Source organism: Impatiens glandulifera, chromosome 1 (assembly GCF_907164915.1).
Source record: "Impatiens glandulifera chromosome 1, dImpGla2.1, whole genome shotgun sequence".
Taxonomy (NCBI): Eukaryota; Viridiplantae; Streptophyta; class Magnoliopsida; order Ericales; family Balsaminaceae; genus Impatiens; species Impatiens glandulifera.
The window spans coordinates 11,703,982-11,721,322 of NC_061862.1; positions in this window are offsets into that span (position 1 = coordinate 11,703,982).

Sequence of the window (17,341 nt, forward strand, 5' to 3'; positions counted from 1 at the left end):
GCCGCCAACAGCCTGCCGCTTGAAGACCTCGACGGCGATTGAAGAACTGCTGAGCCGCCGCGCCGCTTGAAGAATCGCACTGCCGCCGCGCCCGATTGGATTCCTGCCGCCGCCGCCGATTGGAGAATCGCCCAGCCGCCGCCCCACCGCCCACCACCTGCATCAAATGTCAGTTTGAGTTATATGTTTAGATTAAAATTATTTGTTGGTTAAATTTAGGATTTGATTTAGGTTAGTTGATATAATTTTAGGTTAGTTGATTTATATAGTTTGATTTATCTAATTTGTTAGATATGATGATTTTTTGGTTTGATTTGAGCTTGATTTAGGTTAGTTTTAGGTTTGATTTAGGTTAGATTTTGGTTTGATGAATTTGATTTTAGGTTTGATTTGAGTTTAGTTTGATTTGAGTTTGATTTAGATTTGATTTCAGTTTTTATTTAGGTTTGATTTGAGTTTTATTTAGGTTTGATTTGAGTTTGGTATGAATGAATTTAATTTTAGGTTTGATTTGAGTTTGGTATGAATGGAATTGATTTTAGGTGTGATTTGAGATTGGATTGGTTTGAGTTTGATTTATGTTTGATTTGAGTTTGGTATGAATGAAATTGATTTTAGGTTTGATTTGAGATTGGATTGGTTTGAGTTTGATTTATGTTTGATTTGAGTTTGGTATGAATGAAATTGATTTTAGGTTTGATTTGAGATTGGATTGGTTTGAGTTTGATTTATGTTTGATTTGATATTGGTTTATTTTGAGTTTGATTTAGGTTTTATTTGGATTTTAGGTTAATTTTGATTAGTTAAAGTTCTTGTCATTAGGTTTGGATTAGGACCTTCATCCGCCCGCTGCCCGCCCGTCGATCTACATCCGCCGCTCTTCCTCGTCGCTCTTTTCTTTCAAGGTTAGTTTAATTTTTGATTTATGTTAAATTTAGGTTTATGTATGTTAGATTTAGGTTAAATTTTGTCAGAATTATGTTGGATTTTCATGTTAGATTTAGGTTAGATTTAATTTTGATTTATGTTAGGTTTGATTTATGTTATATTTTGTTAGATTTAGGTTTGTGAATGAATTGATTATTGTTGATTTAGGTTTGAGTCATTTATTGAATGAATTGATTATTATTGTTTCTTTAGGTGAAATTTTAGTTAGAAAATGTTAGATTTAGTTTAGATTTATGTTAGGTTTGTGAATCAATTGATTACTGTTGATTTAGGTTAGAGTCATTATTTGAATGATTTGATTATTATTGTTTGTTTAGGTGAAATTTTAGTTAGAAAATGTTAGATTTATGTTGAATTCTTTTGGAATAATGATAGATTAGGTAGCGATTATGTTACAATTATGTAAGCCTAATTAATTTAGACAAATTTAAGTAAATAATAATGCGGGTTGTTTTCCATTTTATTAGAAATATGGAAGTACCCGATAAAAGCTGGATGACCTTACGTCGAGATCATCCAGATTACGAGGAAAGCGTTGACAAATTCCTCGAGTATGCTCTTAGGAATACATCCCGACAAACCGTGAAATGTCCCTGCGTGAAATGCTTGAACACGGCGTTTATGGAAATAGACGAAGTGAAGACTCACCTCATCATTTATGGAATAAATGTTCATTATGAGTATTGGTATTTTCATGGAGAAAAGAGACATACTACTCAAGTGGTTAATGACGATGTCGATGAAGATGTCGATGACTTAGATGATGATGATGATGATGACGATGATCAGTCGGAGGATGCCGTGCCGAAATTCAACGATGCGAGACAGGAGATGAATAATATAGTTAATGAATAGGTCAATGAAGAACGTTATATGCACGAATTTATAAACGATATGTTCCCCAACGTTAATGACGTCCCGAGATACGATGAACCAGTCGAAGATGCGCATAGATTTTATAAATTGCTTGATGATTGCAAACGGCCATTGTATGAAGGTGCTCGAATAACGAAATCATCGGCACTACTGAAACTACTTCACATAAAAAATGTATGTCAATGAACGAATTCTTCGTTCGATATGTTGCTGCATCTGCTTAAAGACTACATATTACCGATTGACGCTCAATTGCCAAACTCATACTACGAAAGTAAAAAATTCATTACTGATATTGGGCTTAAATATGACAAGATAGACGCATGTAAGAACAAATTTATGCTATTTTGGAAGGACGACATAAATGAAGATTCTTGCAGAGTTTGCGGTCTTTCAAGATGGAAAGTCGACCAAACAAGTGGGACAGTTCGGGAGAAGCAAAACGGGAAATTCATTCCAAAAAAGGTGTTGAGATATTTCCCTTTAATACCAAGACTGCAAAGACTATACATGTCCTCAAAAACGGCTTCAATGATGAGATGTCATAAAGAAGGAAGAGTTGATAGTGATACGTTGAGACATCCCGCTGATTCCTTAACTTAGAAGACGTTTGATGAAAATTATACAGATTTTGCTTCAGAATCTCGAAACGTAAGACTGGGTTTATCGAGTGAGTAAATTATAAACCATATATCCAAACTCTTTTTATTAATTTTAACAACTTCATTTCGGATACATATATAGGTCGCCCATTTAGCAGAAATTAACGACATATCAAGAGTCCTCAAGATCTTAGGAGAAGGTCCAAGTATGTACTCGTCTATGTATGTTTGGTGTAAAGTAAACGGATTCAAATTCTGTACAGAAAAACACGACGAAGGTTTGACCACTCAAAATAGTGGGGTGGTTGTTGAGGGGTACAACGGATCCGAAACTATGTCATACTACGGAGTTTTAACGGATATAATCGAAGTACAATACTATTCTCACAAACGAGTTGTTTTATTCAAGTGTAAGTGGTTTGATACACACTCGGGGGAACTAGGAGTGAAAGTGGATAAATATGGCTTCGTAAGTGTAAATGTAAACCGAATTTTGAAAACTCAAAGTCAAGACCCGTATATATTGGCGAGTCAAGCGAAACAAGTATTCTACGCCCCTGATATGTCAGCCCGACCCGGTTGGAAGATTGTGACAAAAATAAAACCGCGGTTTACAAATAAATAGTTCAGATTAATTAATTAGGTAGATTTATATTGGTTACATTATATTCGTTCTTATTACTACTTCATTTCAAATATTCGCTCATTTATTAATGGTATGCATTAAGAATGTCTGAAGGTCGTAAAGAAACTTGGAAGAGTATGAGGAAGACACCCAGCAAATTGTTAAAGCCATACCAGAACCTACTTGCCCAATCCGAGTCCTTAAAGCTCCGAGGATCTTCTTCTAGAGACCAACCACCCATTGTTGTGGAGCCGATAGCTATTGCGCCTCCCCCAACAGACGAGGATGTTGAGGCTAGTGAGCTCCAAGAGTTTATAGAGAGCACATTTGCTGATATGGTGGATAGCGATGAGGCTGCAGACGAGGGTCTCGAGGAGCCTATCGAGGAGGAGGATGGCGATGGCGAGGGGGAGCACGGTTCCACTCCCGACCCATCATCGACATGTAACTCGTTTACAAATTAGTTAGTGTTTAAATTGATTGACATATCTAATTATGATTTTGATAATTTTGAAGAATCTTCTACCAGCAAGAGACGGGGAAAGAACAAGAATATTGCGCTGTCTAAGAGGGTAGCGGGGACAAGGATTCCTCTTACGTTTAGGGAGAAGGATGGGAGGCCAGGCGGTACAGACGTGGGAAGAACACGGTGGTCTAGACATGTGGGGTCGGTTATCCGGGACCCCGCAGCCGTCTCACACCGTCTTCTAAAGTGGAAGGCTTTAAGTGCAGACCAATTGGATTCACTGTGGACTGCTATCAAGGTAATACTTATTACTTGATTATACATTACGTCATTAAATAATTATTTTTAACATTTGGATGTTATTTTCTTCAGGATCCGTTCGAAGCTACTAATGGTGATATTGAGTCTTTTCGAAAGACCGGATTGGGACACGCCAATCAGATATGGGATTGTACGCGTTCGTTTACGTTTCCCTTCCGATTTTCTGGCGCGTGTGCCCCTTTTTTAATTGATTGGCATACGCTCCCTTTTTCCGAATTGAATTAGCCCGTACAGGTTTTAAATCGATACACTCGCAAATGTATCGATCTAATTGACTTGAGAGTCGCCACTTTAGTTTACTTCCCAAAGAAACCAAAGAAAAGAAAAATCAGAGATTCATTTTAAGAGTCCGGTGTTTGGTTACGTATTAGGAAAGGGCCTACGGCGCTATGTCCTATACGCCTGTCTTTACAGACAGTCTCTACTCCTAAGTAATTGGCCATATGATGTTTGAAAGATTGTTACGTTTTTGTTCTGAGTTCAGAACTCTTTTGCTTGTGTGAGAATATCTTAATCATTTGCAAGGGGCTAGTCCTATTCATGAGGTGTTTGAAGAGGACAAAGTATTGAAAAGCATTGAAGCATTGAAAAGCATTGAAGCATTGAAAAGCATCGAAGCATTGAAAAGCATCGAAGAGCATTGCAAGGCATAGAGCAACTTTGGCAATGAAAAACGAGAATCGGAATTCCCGAGACAGATCAAATGAGGATAGATGAGGAGAATAACAATTCGATTGGAGGACTAGAATTCTATTCTTTTGCTCAAAGGAGAGAAGAGAGCGAATTAACTTAAGATCCCGAGTGTTTCCCAGTTTAAAATTTTCAGAGTTAAAGAGAACTCCGAACACAACACATTAAAATGAGTCATTTTCAAAAATAATTCCCAAAATCCCAAAAACTTAATATGATAGTCAAAAATATTATTAAAAGCTCACAGGAATCAAGTTTGGAATTTTCGGAGTTATAGAACACCTGGTATGATACAGCAAAGATAGACATTTTTCCAAACGAGCCTTAAAATTTCGGGGAAAAATTATTTTTGAAGAAAATAATATTTTGGAATTTTGGAGAAAATTTGAGGAAGTTTGAAAGTGGTTTGAATATAGATTCATCATTTTAAGGTGGTTTGTTAAAATTGGGAAACAAACATGACCTAAGCTTATTTTAATTTTTTTTTTTTAAGTTTTAAATCAAAATAAAAGGAAAAGAAAGTTTAGGGGTCCAATTAAAACATCAGGAAGAGATCAGGGACTACTTTAATTTCGAATTAATAAATTAATTCGAAATTAAAGTTTTCAGGTTATTTTAAAACTAAAAGAGGCCCAGGGGCCTCTTTGCAACCTCGACAGAAGTTGGAGGATGAGAACCATTTTGACTAAGAACAGAATGAGAACTTGGTTCCTCCCTTTTGGGACTATCAACACCTTCTTCTTCAACCGATTGGGACTCAGAAGGAGACACAGGTTGGGAAGACCTTTCTTCCATCCCTGAAATCACCTTTTGATCCGCTAAACTAACTAACATTTGATCTTCATTCTGCTGCTTCTTATTCTCCTCTTTTGTCTCTGTCCTGGCTACTCCATTCTGCTGATCCACCATTTCAGATACAGGAACAGAGTCAGATAAGGATGTTCCTACTTTCATTTCCAGAGCTCCGTGCTGTTCAGTTTTAGATGGTAAATCATTGATGCTGGAGTGTTGTCCATCAGTGAATCTGAGATGTGGCATGATATCACCCAATTCCTGAAAAGGCGAGTCTCCAGGAGCATTTTCCAGACGAACTAGTAAGTCTGTGGCAAAAAATCCTTGCTCATACCATGAGATAATGTCAGCCCCTAGAAATGGACCCTGAATTTCTCCTTGAGGATCAAGATAGTATAAACTCAATTCTTCTGGTTGCAAACCGCTGGCCAAATGATACTGACTGACATTGGTTTCTTTCTGATGCAGGTTGTTGTTTCCCCAACTTTGAGATGCTAATGATGAAATAAACAAACCATTTGAATCATCTGGAAGATTCACATTTCCATCAGCTGAAGCTGCAGATACAAAGTCATTGTGGAAAGGATGCCCACTAGAAGATGAATCCAAGATTTCTGGCAGAGAAGCCTTGACATCAATACCACAATTCTCAAGCCTTCTGTAGGCTTTGTCAGCATTAGAAGACAACGACATTAATTGGTCGGGATAAATTCTGGTGTTAACCTCCGGAATTTTATATTCTGATTCAAGGTCATCAATCAAAATCACTCCAGGATTCAAATCGTTTGCGGTGCTATGATTGTGAGGAAGATGAGCAATACCCTTTGTAATGTCTACAAGGAGTTTGTCACTGTCTTCAGTCATGGTAGAAGGAAGAAAATTATGTTTCCCGTCATTAGATTCTATTTCACCCATCTCTGTAATGTTATCTGTTGATCTGCTTGCTGTAAATGAATTGTATATAGCATCACTGCTAGTGATTTTTCCTTTCAATATATCATCAAGGATAGCCTCCTCCTCTTCAAGTGGAGCCACTCTACCAATTGCACTGCCTCCGAAGTCTGCAACTAGTGTCTCCTTTGGACGATGTGTATCATATAGAACTTTGAAACTCACAGGAAGTACACCTTCTCCGAGAGTAAAGTTATCAATCTTCTTCTCCCAAGCTTGCAATTGTAATGTTTTCAGTAGAAAATTCTTCACAATTTCAGGTTCTGGTGGTAATTTCATCAGACAAGCTAAACCACAAGGAACGAAATCTCTCACAAACACCTGATTGTAATTCAATGTTTCTGCACTAGAATCAAGAGCAGCAAGAGTACCAACTGGATTTCCTTTAAAATAAACATAAGACTTTTGCAATCGATCCCAAGCTTCTTCCGTCATCGATGGAACACTCTCCCAACTAGATCGGAGGCTATTACCGTTACCAACACAAGTAGCGGCAGTAAACATAGATGATGAAGGATCGAATGAATCGAGATTAATTCCAACGCTTGGCGAAGGCTTCAATGTCGCCATATTCAATGTAATATCATCATCTTCTTCTTCTATTACCTCATCAGTGAACATAGATTCTTCATTTTCAGGAGCTCGATCAAATTTTGGAGGATCTTCGATTGTAAACTCGGGAATAACCGCTTGATCTTCCGATACCTCAACCGGAAAAACAACACTGAAACCATTAGATATGTGTTGATCCATATATTCATCTGATATTTCTTTCTCTTATTCAGTTCTCGGAGATGAACAAGCTTCGTTTGAAGGCATTTCAAAAAAAAAAAAAAAAAAAAAAAAAAAAAAAAAAAAAAAAAAAAAAAAAAAAAAAACTGAAAATCTCTAGAGCTTGAAGAGAGAGTTGTCAGAGCTTGAAGAGAGAGAGGAAGTTGTCAGAGCTTGATGAGAGAAAGCCGGCATTGGAGAAATCTCTCTAGTGATAAAAACTTATACATTGAAATGACCAGTGAGGAAGCTGCTCCGGTGAGAGTGATGAACATAGATTTGAAAAGAGAGAGAAATAGAGAGATAAGGGACTGGTTTCTAATCCTATCCTCAATCTTAACTACTCATAATCCAAGATCTATCAGCCAGAATCAAACGAAAATCATCCAAGCATTCAATCAATTGTAAATAACTACAGCAGCAAAGGAAACATACTTAAAATTTGTATGAAACAAACTGTAATCACACTTCTAATCATCAAACGGCATCGGTGTTCATAATCGATGGCTCCAATCAACCTTTCAATAACATCATTCAGTTTGAATGTTTACCTGATTAGCAAAAGGAGATGAAACAAAATGAATCAACCGGATTCAAAGAAGCTTTAGCCAAAGTTTCTTCCGTTCTTCACGTTCGTTGATCCAATCGTCCAAGGCAATGAGCTCGGATCACTCCTTCTCCTTCTTCAACAATGGTCACAATCTCCAAAAACTCTCTAGGATTTTTGTAACCGCTCCCCCAGCTCCAAGAACTAAAAAAAAACTGCTATCTCTCTCTCAAATTCACCAACTGAAAAAATCTTTTTTCCTTAAACTCATCTTCCCCCCTTTTTAATTTTATTACAGGGGTTCATTTGTAATTAGCCCAAAAGTTGAAGGGCACGCTTGGAAGAAAAGAAAAAATATATATTTTCCCTTTTTTTTTTTTTTCCGTTTTTCTCCTCTTCCATTTTTCTTTCTTTGCACCTTCACACTAAACGAATCACTCCGGTCGCGTTTTTGCTCAAAAAATTGTGAAAATTTTATTGCCAATTCTTAACACCACGAACGTGAATCTCCTTTTTGAATGAACCCAAACGGACCTTCCTATCCAAAGTTATGAGATTTTAAAGTCACCCCTCCATTTCAATCTTTTCAATCCCGCGGTTTTCATTTTCATAACTTTAATAGCCCATAACTTTGTGCACAGAGCTTTTCCCACAATGAGGTTGGTACCATTGGAAAGGCAAGACTCTTGCCGACATCCCCATCTTCTCCTTTGCTTACTAAATGGTCCGTGTTGGTCAGGAGACTAGCCTCACTAAAACGTGTCAGCTCACGCATCACCTTCGCTGCGGGCGACTTGGACTGAGCTTCAGGGAGAACTGGGAGAAGTATTTGGTGTCGTTGGAAAGGTAATTCAAAGGGCTTTCCAACGGTAGCTCATACACTGAATATGGATCATTGGTGCAAAAGATATGATTTTTAGAAGTGCAACATAGCTTCAGCTGGCTCCCAGGACTTGAATCGGTAGTTTTTCCTTCTTTTTGAGCATTTTCTGCACAAATTTGCAAACAATAACATTATACTCAAAATTCAAGATTTTTCAAAACGTACAACATGAACGTGTCACGGGTTGGGAAAACAGAGTCGTTATGAAATTCGACCTTTGGATCGTTATCTTTTAAGCTTTACCGGGTCAGTTTTCCACGAGATGATTCTATTTTTGTTTTCCCGGTTCAATAAGCAAACATGAGTATTATTTCGGGCCGGGTTTTTTATTAGGTATCTAGGGTGTAAAAATGGGGTGTCTACAGGGATAGATGGCGGTCGGATTTGAACAAGACATATATACGCGTCCACAAAAGAGACGAGGCGGCGGTACTGGCTAATCCTCCACCGGACTACGATCGAGATGATTGGGAGTTTGTGTGTCGCAACCATTTCTTCACAGAAACATTTAAGGTATGGTTTCATAATTCAAATAAAAGTTGATATTAATTAATCTAACTTCATTTTTTATTTCGAATACAGAGAAACAGTTCTAAAAATATGAAGAACAGGAAGAAGTTGTAATTCCCGCATCGAACGGGAAGTAGACCGTTTGCACAAATTGAAGACGAGTTGGTAAGTACATTATTTGTAATAACTTAATCTAAAGATACCTATTAATTATATAAATCATTTATTTCAATAGGCGATTGAAATGGGACGGACACCGTCTGTAATTGAAGCATTCAAGAGGACCCGTACCCCCAAACCGACAAAAGAAAACCCAACACCCGTCCCGGACGAACACGTGCAAGAGAAAATTGTAAGTGAATTGAATATGCCTAGTTTTTTTATTATAGAAATGATATTTTATTTGAATTGTGCAGGTTGAGATGGAGGAGGTTGTTAGTAACGAACCGGGAATATCGGATTTTGAATTGACGGAGAGGGTGTTCGGACAACAAAAACACGGGATAGTGTTCGGAATGGGATGAGGCGTCCGACCCACACACTTTCGTGAGGATCGTCGAAGTGGAAACAGTTCACAGCGAAACAATGAGCGATTGTTAGAAGAGAATCAAATAATGAAGCTCAAGCTGGAGGAACTGGAGAAGAGGGATGAAGAAAGAAAGCGAAGAATGGAAGAAATGGAAGCGGAAAAGAAAGAAATGGTGACAAGAATGGAGAGGGAGAAGTTAGAGATGAACGCAAGAATGGAGAGAATCGAATTGTATATGAGGCAACAACCACCTCCTCCCCCCACAAACTAAGGTTGTTTCGATGCAAAACATGTTTTAATTAGTAGTTGTGTAAATTTGAATTTATAACTGATTTTTCGGATTATTAGTTTGGTTTCGAATTTTGTAATGATAATGATCAATTAATGTGATCGTTTAATGTATGTGGCATTTCTTTTATCATTGATTGTTTGGTTTGGCTGAACAGGTTTTGGTTGCGAGCAAAATAATCTGAAATTTTTAAAAAAATTACGGGAAAAAACCGAAAGTGATATTGAAATCACTCGGTTTTTCTTCAAATGGAAAACCGAGAGATATTAGAAAACTCTCGGTTTTGACCCAAAGAGAAAACCGAGAGTTATATGACAAACCCTCGGTTTTTACCCAAAGAGGAAAAACGAGAGTTATATGAAAACTTTCGGTTTTTCCATTTGTGGAAAAAACGAGGGTTTCACAAATAACTCTCGGTTTAGGTCAAATGGAGAAAACCGAGAGTTTTCAATATTACTCTCGGTTTTCTCTTTGGGTGAAAACCGAGAGTTATTAGAAAACTCTCGGTTTTCTTCAAATGGAGAAAACCGAGAGTTTTCAAATAACTCTCTGTTTTCTCCATTTGAAGAAAACCGAGAGTTTTCTAATAACTCTCGGTTTTAGCCATTTGAAGAAAACCGAGAGTTTTCTAATAACTCTCGGTTTTCTCCATTTGAAGAAAACCGAGAGTTTTCTAATAACTCTCGGTTTTCTCCATTGGAAGAAAACCGAGAGTTATTAGAAAACTCTCGGTTTTTGCACAAATGGAAAAACCGAGAGAGTCAATACCGAGGGATGGCGAGAGTAACCAAAACCTTCGATAATGTGTCTATACCGAAAGTTATAGGGTCAAAACCGAGAGTTTTTACTCTCGGTTTTGACCCCTTTTTCACCAGTGTCAGGTACACACCACTTAAAATTATTTTGTACAATTATTTATAGTTCATCCTTACTTAGGACCATTGGACTACTAATTAAAAATAATAAATGTTATAATTGGTTTTATAAAAGCTAGACACTGTTTATTTTAAAAGAATTTTTGAAAACCTTCCTTAGGCGGGCGCGGAGGACATAGCACAAAAGTCTTTTCCCGAGCGTAAAAAGACAACGAACCACATTTTCAAAAACTCTAGTATAAATACGTTTGTACACATATCATTTTATTGATTTTCATAAAATCTCTTGGCGACTCTAATTTTCAAATAAATAATCTTTAAATTGGTTATATTTAATTAATTTAAATCGGGTTTTAGTTAAATTATTATTTAGCCTCCCAGATTATTTTAAATTTGAACAAAGGATTAATTATTTTTACATAATTATTTTTTAGCGTTTCAGGTATTTTCAAAATCTTTTAAAAATTAAATGTTTTATTTTAAACGATGTCTGACACGAAACTAAGGTTGAAAAACCTCGAGCCATCCCACGATATGATGTTTCCCCATATTGCCACGTGTCCGCCTCGTCGCGATACATGCTAAGCTATGGGACCAGAAGATATCACGATCGACCCCAAGACATTATAAGAGTGAATCGACATATTATGGAGGTCGGAGGTCAAATTATGTGAGGCGTCAAAATCTACTAGCCATGGGCTTGCAAGCGATAATGAATTCGGAGAAGCGTAATAAACTGAGACATGTACACGACGACGAGTAGGAGAAGCGTGACCAACAAAACCACAGTGGAACTACTGACATAATAGAAGATCAATTAGTTGGGGGAGGGATACCTGAATGTGGTTCACGGCTGAAATTCTTGATGTTACGGTTCTGGTTAGAGCCGTATGAATTCCCACAGTTGGAACTACTGACATAATTTTGTGTGTAGTAGTTGGAGTTGTTACGGGAACCACCACGACGGAAACCACGTCCCAAACTTGATGAACTATGATGATAGACGACTTCATTGGTCGTGGCATGGAGAGAACGTTGGGAGGGTCTGCTCGTGAGCGAAGAGGATGTCATCTAGTTCCTCATAACATAAATGTGTCTCGTAGGTACAGATCGGCCCAACAATTGTAGCATACTCCGAGCCCAATCTATTGATGACAAAAAGTGTGAGATTAAATATGCTGACATGTTTGTTGATGAGAGCCAATTCATCAGCTCTGACTTTCATGTAATGAAGATATTGGATGATGGTATGATCCTTAATCTCCACCTGATATAGGTCACTCTTCAACTAGTTGACACGGGTTCGCGAACGACCCACACAAAGGCGAGTGAGGATTAGGGGTGGACAAACCTACATATCATATCTGATCTGGTATTTCGGATCGGATATCCATTTCTATTTTTTTATTTAAATCGATCCGTATCTGACCAATATTCGATCCGAAAACACCGGATCGGATCGAATCGGCCAACCAGATACCCATCGATCCGATTGTTTTTTTATATTTCTATTTTTTTCATATGCTAAAAAATATAAACTGTTTTATTAAGGATCTCAGTTATGAATTCAACTCATAACTGCAATACATTTCAAAAATATAATTCAAATGCCAAAATGAAATCAATATTTCTTTTAAAACAAAAAGACATTGGTCCACCCAAGAGAGATTAGCTAGGTCTTGTTTGATTATTAATTATTTAATAATATTTTTGTTTGGGTAAAACAGAGAATTATTTTAATTGACGGATGTTTTTTTATTAAAAATTATCAAAATACTATTTCAAACAAATAATAAAAATAGACTAACAATTGTTTAGGCCTTTAGGGTTTGTAATTTTTATGAATATGTAATTTCATTTTTAAATTTTATAACTCACCGGATTGGCTTTGAGTATCTGATTTCTTTGTCCTATCTGTATCTGATCCGGAAATCCGGTAAAAATATCGGATTGAATCAATATACGAATCTGATCCATCGGATTCGGAATTTTTCGGATCAGATCGGCCAGAACAACGAAACGGATCTTTCAGATCGGATTTTTTGGCCACCCCTAGTGAGGATACTCTATGCATCGCATGATGATGTAGCGGACGAGATGAGGGGTAAGATGTCTGTCGAGAGGGAACTTAAAACAACCGCAAGTAGAATGTTATTTTGTCGGATCTAGTGCATGACATCCACTACATTATAACCATCAGCATGTGGGGTTGGTTTTTATAGGGAACCATCCATGTATCCTAGTAGGTCATGTCGTGAGGAGAGCAATAAGATATGCCCTCCATGAAGATTACCTATATATGCTGCGTCAGTTTGATTGGTAGATGGTGATGGACGGTGGAGGCGTAGTGGTGGTGGTTATCGACTGCTCTAATACCATGATGAAATGAAGTTTTTGGATGATTTATTATTGATATTAACGTACCATTTATATAGGGATTACAAGAATGAATCAAATATTTACAAATTATTTGAATAAATCAATATATTATTTGATTGATTTATTCCTTATATATATTATGTAATTGGTATATTCCTTATAATACGGATTAAAACAATGCCCTCGTGCATGGTATAACCGAATTAATAATTATTTTCTAAAGTTTGGTTTTGAAAAATGCCCTTTTGAGCATACTCTTTATATAAAAGGAATTCTAATGATGGTTTTCTGGTTGTAAGTCTCTATGTGGATGGTCTTATCTTACAAAAAATGATTCAGAAATGTTGAGTGATTTTTAAATCTTTATGATGAATGACTTTGAGATGACTGATTTGGGTAAGTTGCTTCATTTTTTTTGGAATCAATGTTATTCAATCGAAGACTGTAATTTTTATTTTTCAAAAGAAATATGCTATTGAAATTTTGAAGAAATTCAAGATGGAGTTTGCCAATCGAGTATCAACTCCTTGTATCATATGTTTGAAATTGAGTAAGAAAGGAGAATGAACTTTTGTGAATCCAACTTTGTTTGGAAGCTTGGATGGTAATTTGATGTATCTTATTACCACCCGGACCGACATTATGTTTGCGGTAATCTTGATTAGTAGATTTATGGAGAAACCTTATTCAAATCACTGGGAATTAAAAGACAAAGAAGATTTTGAGATACGTTAAAGGAACTATTGATTATTGCATATTCTATGAAACAAAAGTTACAAACAAACTTGTTGGTTATACAGACAAATTTCTTGGAGGAAGTAGTGATGATTCACAGAGTGCTTTCAGCTATGTTTTCAATCTTGGAAGTGAAGCTATTTCTTGAAGCTCGAAAAAACAACTAATTGTGGCGCTTTCTACAACCAAAGTAGAGTATACCGCGACTTCTACAACTGGATGTCAAACTCTATGGTTAAGAGGAATTCTTGAAAGTTTGAGTTTCAAGCTGCATAATCCTACAACTTTATATTTATGATAATAGTTATGCAATTTCCGTCCCTAAAGATCTAATGTTACATGGGAGAACGAAGCACATTCATCTTCGATTTCACTTATTAAGAACTTGTTGCTGAAGATGAAGTTGATATTAAACATTGTCGAAGTGAGGAGCAACTTGTCGATATCTTTACTAAACCGCTTGGAGGAATAATTTTCTAAAAAATTATTGAGGCAATGTTGGAATAAATTAAATTTGAATAAATTTTTATTTGATTAATTATTTTAATAATTAATAGCCTCTAGAATATATTTTCATTTAAACCCTTCCGCTGGGTACAGTCCGTCCTCTCTGTACTGGCGATTCCCGACGAGCGATGGTCTCCGCCATTTTTTTTGGGTTAAAAGACATATTTTTTCTATTCTATTTATTTTCTTGTTTTATTTTCAAAAAATTTAAAATTTAATTAATTTGGAATCGGATTGATAAGACACCATTACCAAACTTGTTAGCTGCCCGTTTATAAATTTTAAAAATCAATTTGTCTAATTTAAAATTATAAATTGAAGTAAAAAGTGAATGTCTATACTTAGAATATTAAATATAACTTAAATAAATCAATTCTCATATAAAGAAATGAAAAGTAAAAAAGAAAAAAAATTATTTCGACATCAAACAAGAACAAACAACCTCAGATCTCTTTTTATCATGATTCCTATTACTGTCCGTCAAAATGAAAAGATGTGGGGTTAAAAAATAAATTAAAAAAATATATAAGAGAAATTGAAAATAATAAATAAAATGTTGTAAAATATTAATTTGGTTTACAGCTGCTATGAATATACGGCTAAATTAGTGTATGTCAGAGAATATTTGAATTATCGATTATGGATAGTCACTTTACAGCTATTTTTTTGATTTATCATAAACACACTTCTTTTTCCTAGTATTTCAGCATCTTCTTCTATTATCTAAATACATGGTTGTCTACCATTAATTTTATATAAATATAATAATATATTATATATAATTTTTTTTATTATTAACACAAGTATATGCAAAATTCACGAGGTTAATTTATTACAAATTAAAGCGGTACTTTTTAAATTTATATATTATTTAATTAAAGTAATCAAAATAGCCATATCAAATTTGGGGTAGTTAATTAATAACACTAATTTCTTTATTAATATTTGATAATAATAAAAAATATAATATATTTTATGTTTGTTCATGCTAAGGATTTAACACAGAAATATGTTACTTAGTGAGCTCAATCTCAATTGAGTGGACAGATTTTAGTTTTCATTAGCTTAGTAACACCCTAGCAAACCCTTTTTTTTAAATTATTTACAAAATAGTAATTTTAAAAAAATTCTAGGAGAAATAATTAAAAAGCACTGTTATTTATTTATTGGTGGATTATTTGTAACAATCTCGGTAAGAAAACCAACTCAGGTTATACTTAATTCACCCAAAATTTTAAAAAAAAAAATGTTTTTTAATAAAAATATTTCATAAAATTTATTTAAACTCAGTCTTTATATTCTTGAATTTATAAAGAAGATAGTTAGCTAATTAGACTAAATTATTTTAAAGTTAAAATATTATATATATCTAATTATCTTCTTTTTTCTAAAATAGTCTAACAAAATGATATTCACTAATATTGAATTATTGACAACTATTTCTTTCTTTTAAATAAAAAACATTAATATTGTATTTATTATTTTTTTATTATTTTAATTTATATTTTAGAATAAATTAGAACAATCCTACCAAATGTTATTAAGAGTAATCAAACCTAAATTTCTTTAATCTACAAAATGTTATTAGGACTAATCAACTAATTTAATCTCTTTGTAAGACTATTTATACTTCAAATATATTTGAGTTATGCCAATATATATAATTTAGTTTTGAGAAAAACATAATACATATTCTTAAATGAACATAATGATCTTCGTAATTGTTTTTCTATGACAACAAGAGTACTTAATTATGGACCCGTTAATTATTTATATTATTTTGTATCCAACATTTAAAATATTACAGAAAACTTAATCATACATATTTGCTTAAAAATTTGATATATAATTAAGGCTGGTTGGGTTATGTTTTAAAAAAATATTCAAATTATATTCAAATATTATTTAATAAGTTCTCTAATCAATTATATCATTTAATTTATTAACTAAAATATTTTAGTATTATATATTAATACTACTTAAATTATTTTACAAAAACATGACTAATCAAAATCAACAACAGGTACAAAAAAAAATTTACATAGTTCTATTACACACACCAATCATCATTACATTTTTTTTTTTTGAAATAAATGTTTAATTTATTGAGAAAAAATATATTTAGTCACTATATAATATTGTAAACATGATAAAAAATAGATAATTAAACCAAAATTCAAAACATAAAAAATAATTAAACAATATTGGCATATAATAATTGAAGTTAATTAGAAACAAAGTAATTAAAACAGTTGGGAGTTAAAACCAGATATTTCCTTACCCATTTCCCACAAATAAATAAATAAATGCAATATGGATGTTTGATGTTCCATAGGTAGGTTAAGAAATGTACATTAATTTATGTCACATGCTAAATTTACATCACATTTCTTCATACAGAAAAAGGGTCTGCAACTATTTGTATTCCAAATAATGAATTATAATTTATTTTATTTTCTTAAAGAAACTCTCAATCACTCTCTCTAGACTAAGTTTACAATATGTGGGCGACGTGTAAATACACAAAAAAATAAAGATATTCCATTTATACTACCTATTGGAAAATGATGGTTTTCCATTAATTAATTAAAAAATAATAAAAAAAAGTTTCATCAATTAATTTGTACTGTATAGAAGAACCAATTTCATCAAGTAATCATGCATGACCATAACTGTCATTGCATTTAATTATTAGCCATTGATTCCACACCACCATAGGCCATAAATTAAAACCATATATAGAGACAAGTTGATATGGGTGTCAATTTATTTTCCCTTCCTTTCTACACAACAATATATATATATATATATATATAGGTCATTAGATTAGAACCCTAACTTATTTAACCACTTTCCTTCATAAACTAGTCATAGTAACATTGAATTGCGACATAACTTTAATTTAGTAGTGCTTAAGATAGATTTGTCTATTACTAGTACATAATAAAGACACTTTAAATGAATCTATATATGGACTACATCTCATTTAGAAACCACAAATTTAATTTAGGAAACAAATAAAGATAAATTCAAATTCGAAAACAA